At 38.7% G+C, this 6,658-nt stretch overlaps 1 long non-coding RNA gene across 1 annotated transcript; it reads left to right on the forward strand.

Annotated features, from left to right (window-relative positions):
• Positions 1-3,131: 3,131 nt before the first annotated feature.
• LOC310961020 lies at positions 3,132-6,189 on the forward strand. The gene is made up of 3 exons (XR_014593616.1): positions 3,132-3,233; positions 5,017-5,297; positions 5,568-6,189. It is a non-coding gene; the product is annotated as an uncharacterized lncRNA (long non-coding RNA).
• Positions 6,190-6,658: the final 469 nt, after the last annotated feature.

Here is a 6,658-nt window from a genome sequence, read left to right on the forward strand (position 1 = left end):
CCAGTGGTGTAGTAGAACACAGCACAGAAAATGATCTGTGCACGCGCTGTATCAAACAGCTGCAGCTCGAGAACAAAGAGAGCAGATCACATCACCCCAGTTCTTAAGACCTTACATTGGCTCCCAGTCAGCTACAGAATAGATTTTAAAGTTCTGCTACGTGTTTACAAATCACTGAATGGTTCTGGTCCAGAATACATGAATGACATGATAGTAGAGTATAAGCCCAGCAGAGCTCTGAGATCTACAGACTCAGGTCAGATAGAGGAGCACAGAGTTCAAACTAGACATGGTGAAGCAGCATTTAGCGGTTATGCTGCACACAACTGGAACAAACTACCAGCAGAACTGTGAATCATACAGGCAATCTTAAAACAAACTGCAACTATTCTTAATTTCTCATATTTTTTGTAATGGTATCATGGCGAATAAACAGCCATTTGAGAGGGCAGCAGAAAGCAACCAACAAAAACCTGGTCTAAAGTCAAAGGGGCTGCATTTCCCTGCTATTTAAGAAATTCATTATTCCATCTGCATAATGCATCTTTTAAATAGCATTAAGATTAGTGATGAGCAGATTGCCATTATACCGACAGCAGCAATACTTCATTGAAGCTAAAAGTTTAGTTTAAATTCCCCACAGTATTTGCTGCAGTGACATTACTGCACAAATGGAAATGTTAGAAATATATGAATACTGAAAGCACCCTCTGATCGTTACCGTAAAAAGTTGAAGAAAACACATCAATACAATTCTACATCATTTAAAAATCTCTTCACTGGCTCTTTGTTTCCTATGGGATCCAGTATGAGATTCTCATTCTTAATTACACATTCACATTACACATTGCACGGTCAGGCTCCCCCATGTGTAACTGAGCTACTTCACCTATACTCCTCAGCTCGCTCTCTTAGATCAAATATGCTACATTTACTGTCTGTCCCACGCACCCGCCTTAAGACCTGAGGTGAACAAGCTTTTGAGTCAGTAGCACTTAAATTATAGAACACTCTGCCTGCACAGTTAGGGTTTGCGGCTTATATGGATTCTTTGAAAAGGCAGATAAAGTCATATCTGTTGCTGTATGCACCAGGTCAACTGGAAACCATCTTAATTGTCTTAATTGTTTTATTGCGTTTGTTTTCTTGGTGCATTGTGTTTTTTCTGTGATTGCCCTGCATGTTGTGTTATGCCCTTGTAAAGCACCTTGCGACTTTAGTCTGTGAAAAGCGCCATTCAAATACGTTTTTTCTTATTTCACTTACTAAAAGCAATAGCCTAGAGGGACTGGTGTGTGTGTGTGTGTGTGTGTGTGTGTGTGTGTGTGTGTGTGTGTGTGTGTGTGTGTGTGTGTGTGTGTGTGTGTGTGTGTGTGTGTGTGTGTGTAGGGGGGGGGGGTGATTTGAGCTAGATAGCCTCAAATTTGACAGTGTTTTGTCACTTGTCTTTGCTCTGACCTGAGTATATAAGTTAACTTTAATGGCTCCCACAATGACGTGTGGTGCTGGCATACACATATACAGCCCCATAGTTAGTTTAAGGTATTGGAGTAGAAATGGCTAAATTAAGGTCACTTTAAAAGTGGAGGTGGACGTGACGATTGCAGATTCCCGTGGGGAACTACGGTATCAACAAGAAGTGGCAGTTGTACACATTCAATGTCTGAAAAAAACCTTGAGAAAGAGGCCACCAGTGGTCAGAAATAAGTGATGAATGGAATGTAACTTTCCTATCAGTCGAGATGAAAGGGTTTTTCACCTTGTGGGGGTTTTAACGTTGCTGAAATGTATTCTTTTATATTTTCTACCTCTTCCACTTACCTCAGTGACTTCAGTGTCGATTAACTCTTACGGCACCTTTTGACTCAGGAGATGCCGCGCTCTTGTGCCGGATTACATCATCACATCATGCACAATAAGAGAAAAACTTCCCGGATACGTCTTATTGTTGCCAGTATCTCCACAATACACGTACATTTCTATGCTTTTCCTCCCTTTCTATTCAACAACTCAAATGTATTGTTGAGACAAAATTAATGAATTATTGTGCATTTTACATTGCTACATTCATCGATGATGAATGGTCCAATAAGTAATTCCATTTCATAATGGAAAGCAGTTCTTTGAAGATATTCCAATAGTTTGTGCTTTAATTGCTTCCCTAAATTGCTTTTCTCGATTCATCATTGTTCATCATGTAATGGAATGTGCCGTCTAATCAATTAATTATCTTGTGTAATTATTTATTAAAGCTTGATTGCATTTCCCCGGCAACGCCGAAGAAACACACTTGTGAAAATATTCCGTCACGCAGCGGAGGAGAAAGTTATTGACTATTTAAAGACAATTTTCCTGTGCGTGAAGATTAATTAATTGGAGGGTTTATGCAAATGAAATGTTGAAATTTCACCTCGCACATCAGACAGGTCCATCCACCTGCAACAAAATGATACCGGCCACACCGATGTGAAGAATATTCACATACATATTTAACAAAAAAAACGATTCATAGATGAAAAATATGTGTTTCTCAAAAGATCATAATTGAAAATATAAGGTTGTTTTACCTCTGTTTATGTAGTCAAACATTTAATAGCATTAGAACATATTTAAAACATGGACTGAATTACTGTCTTGTGTTAATCACTGTCTGTTCACAGTTAAACTCTTAAGTACTTTTGGGATAGACCGAACATTTACTGTATTCATTCATTCATTCATCTTCAACCGCTTGTCCCTAACGGGGTCGCGGGGGGCTAGAGCCGATCCCAGCTGCCATCAGGTGGGGTACACCCTGGACAGGATGCCGGTCTATCGCAGGGCACATAGAGACGAACAGAGACAGACAACCATTCACACCTACGGGCAATTTTAGAGTTATCAATGAACCGAACACCTGCATGGGTTTTCTCCGGGTTCTCCAGTTTCCTCCAACATTTACAGTATAATTACTTTTATTTTGGTTGAGCAAACCTTCTTTACACTTGCACCACTTATTGCACCTTTAAGATGAAATGTTCTGTTTGCAGTAAATAAAATCCTCCCTGTCAGGGCAGCCCAGGTGGTCAAACCGGTTAAACCTGTAGACACACCTGCTTTGCTCAGCTTAGGCAGATATAAGAAACCTTGTTGTTCTTAACAGCCCGTGGTAAAGGTGCGTGTTCTCTGCTCTCCTCGAAGAAAAGTCGACTCTCCAAAAAGGAAAGATTCAAACCGACAGAAGGAAGCAAAGGGTAAGACCGTTACTCGTTTTCTCTACTCTTAATGGTCGTCTCTCACTTCCTTTTCCAAGTCGCTTTCATGGCCGAGGAGGCTGATGGAATTTCATTACTTATGATTGAAAACCAATGGCGTTTTGAAAGCAGAATGAGATGGAAAGGTGCACTCGAAATGCCAGTATACCCTCCAGATGCCAGCAATCTAATTTACTGTCAGTGGAAATAAATGGGGAGCCACCGGATGGCACAGATAAGATGTTATTTCACCATCAGGGTTATCACTTAATATGTGATAATGTCTGGGGGGAGCAATTGTATCCGACAGTTAAAACAGGGGGTCTCAACTCCTGGCACGAGGAATGATCATCAGTGTGGAAGAATTGTTAATCTGTCAAATCAATGTGACTTCACTCAATAAAGTGTTCATAAGGGGACTTAAGTTTAGGCTGCAGTGTTAATGATTCTCACCTGAGGAAGAGGATTTCTCTTTAATGAAACCAAGCAGCTCTGCAGATCATATGTTCTGTTCTTATTTAAAAGGAGTAAATCATATGTATATATATATATATATATATATATATATATATATATATATACATATATAGATATAGATGTATAGATGTAGATGTACTATAGATAGAAATATACATCTTCCCCACACAGATTGTCTAATGGTATTGATTGATTTCACATTTACATTGTGTGTATAATGCAATGTCCCCTGTGCCTTTTTTTGTTTTACATACAGGCAAGAAACAGAAACATAACAGATGACTATACGATGATAAGAAAAGACCTCAATAAAAAGACAAGGGAAAAAGCAATTGGACTAAAAAGAAGAAAAATAAAAGACAAAATAAAATGAATAGGATCTCTTCAGTTATTCAGATCATTAGGTTATAATACATTTAGAAATGGAAACATATGTACGACTGGTATTTAGATTTTAATGTAGTCTGCATGCACTCTTCACTGGAAAATATGTTTTCCCGTTTCATCTTGTGTTGTGCCACTGGTAATTGTTTGTTGGAATTATTTTTCTCCAAAGAAGAAAGTTTAGATTCAGATGAATTCTTGATTGAGCTTTAATTATTCATATTTATTTGTATTACGTACAAAGACAGTTTTCAACCAGAATCCCCAACATAATATTTAAATAGATGTTGAGTGGTCTTGGTTCATTTTGGATATTTGTCCGAGAACTGGCAACAAATGCAACTGGTCATCATCCTCATTACATAGTAATGATTAAATGAACGCTTAAAAACGTAAAAAAGGTTGTTTTTAGTAGCAGTTATTTTGTAGAATATCTTCCATTGAAAGATTCTGGAGCATGAACCAATTGTTGTTTTATTAATTGTTTTGAAAAATTGCTTTGTGGATGTATAATTATTAAATTGATCGTCCCAGAAGGTACAGAGTGTATGTCCGCACCTCTGCTTCTTAAGGAAGTGATTGATGCAGGAATGTTACCTGCGTAGTTGCACACATTCTTAAGCCCAAAGTAAGGTGGAGGTGAAAAACAAAGCGCTGCCTAGTAAGTGAAATGAACAGAGGTTGACTCCTACATACTGCAGCATCCACTTATATAGCAGGAGATGCAAGCCTCAACAAACAAATCAAAATCCGGCATTATGACCTCTTGGATGCAGCATGCTGTTATTGTAAAGAAAGCCTGTATTGTGAAGCCTGAGCGTGGGAGTCGATACATAATGTGGTTTATATTATTCCCTGTGAAAACGTAGCTACAGTGAGGCTGGGGCACACATATATTACATTTCTGCCATTTTCTTCACAGATTTGATCCATCTGTCCTTGAGCCATTTAACCCAACAAAAACCCGAAAAAATCCAAGCATCATGGCAAAAGGTGAGAGCGAGATATGGGATGAAACGTACGAGGACACGGTACAATCTCAGCCTCGGAAACACGAGGAAACGAAGAGTAAGAGCTCGGGGAGCAGCTGTCCCAAGTGCTGCTTAAAGACGCGAAACTGTCTGATGAGTGCCGAGTGCGGACGGGCACTTCAGATCTCCAGCGTCGTCGCCTGGTGTGGAATGTGCATCCGCATGTTTGTATGTAAGTCTCAGAAGCAAGCTGACAAAATGTAACTGCTTGGCCATGATCATTAGTCGTTCTGGTGTCTGACTAAAGGGAAATGAATTGCATGAAAACACAAATATGTAACCCTGCCATTAAAAAGGTGAACATGTGTTAATTTGTGTGCTGCTATCAGCGCATATATACTGCAATTAAAAATCCGCCAAGTGGTAATTATCCTTACCAAAGAAAAAAAAATCATGTTATTGTATAATTAGTTATATATTTTTTTCATTTTCTTAATTGCAGAACTTAACTTTGGACATGAAGACCAGCTTTTCCAGGATCAGCATCCCCAACGTCCTTCCTGAGAGTCTTGCCATATGTTTTTTTTTTTTCAAATCTGAGACGAAAAGTTTTAACTTTAAAGACAATTTCATCAGCTAAAAATACCTTTTTATTTATTTAACAAATGTACAAATCCACTGTCTGTATATAAAACAAACTAGAATGACGTTAATTATAAATGAATGAATGAGACTTTAATCTACATTTCTTTGTGAGAGGTTTTTTTTGGTAATTATATTTTTTTTGTCAAAAGTATTTTAAGTATTTAGCATTAAGTCAATCCAGATGTTTATATTTGTATCAATGGTTAACTGTAATATTATGATTTGATATTGAAAGGACAAAAAAGTGACCTGGACGACGTGCAGAGGTATATTTGCTTCAAGTTTAACCCCAACATCCTCTCTTAAAAATAGAGTAAGATGACGAGATGGAGGGGAAAAAACTGTGACACATCTGAACTAATGGAAACTTTAAATAAAGCTTCCAGGAACACGGACAAAAGTGTATTCAACTCATTGACAGTAATGAAAGAGACCTTTAATGAATTACTTTAATTACCGCCTTGCAGTTGTAAGCCTCCGCCAGCCAGTCAACTTACAGTTTACATCCAAACTACACGCACACGCACGCGCGCACGCGACCTCGCAGAGGTCAAGCCATTGCGACGGGACGTTACATGATGGTTAGCGAGATCGTGTGCCTTGGAACTTGAAAGAAATGCACAGTTAACATGCAGCTCAGATCAGAGCACTGAGATCATAGATACACATGCAGTTCTGTTTCGGCGTCTGTTCTGTGTCCGTGGTTAAAGAATTAGCAGCAGGACAGTTTTCTTGTATTACAGATGCAGGGAAGAGGCATCTTTTACTTTGTCTGACCCTGAGGTGAAAAAAGTCACAATTCCCCAGGAGCTGATTTATTCCTTTGAATTTGAGGATGCACTGTTCGGGTGCAACAGAACCCTGACATACAGTAGTTTGATCATTTCTGGGATGAATGTCTGTTTACACTTTTGTTCAGACTCAGAAATTAGGAAAAGGAAAATTTGG

Source organism: Echiichthys vipera (genome assembly GCF_963691815.1).
Source record: "Echiichthys vipera genome assembly, chromosome: 18".
Classification (NCBI taxonomy): Eukaryota; Metazoa; Chordata; class Actinopteri; order Perciformes; family Trachinidae; genus Echiichthys; species Echiichthys vipera.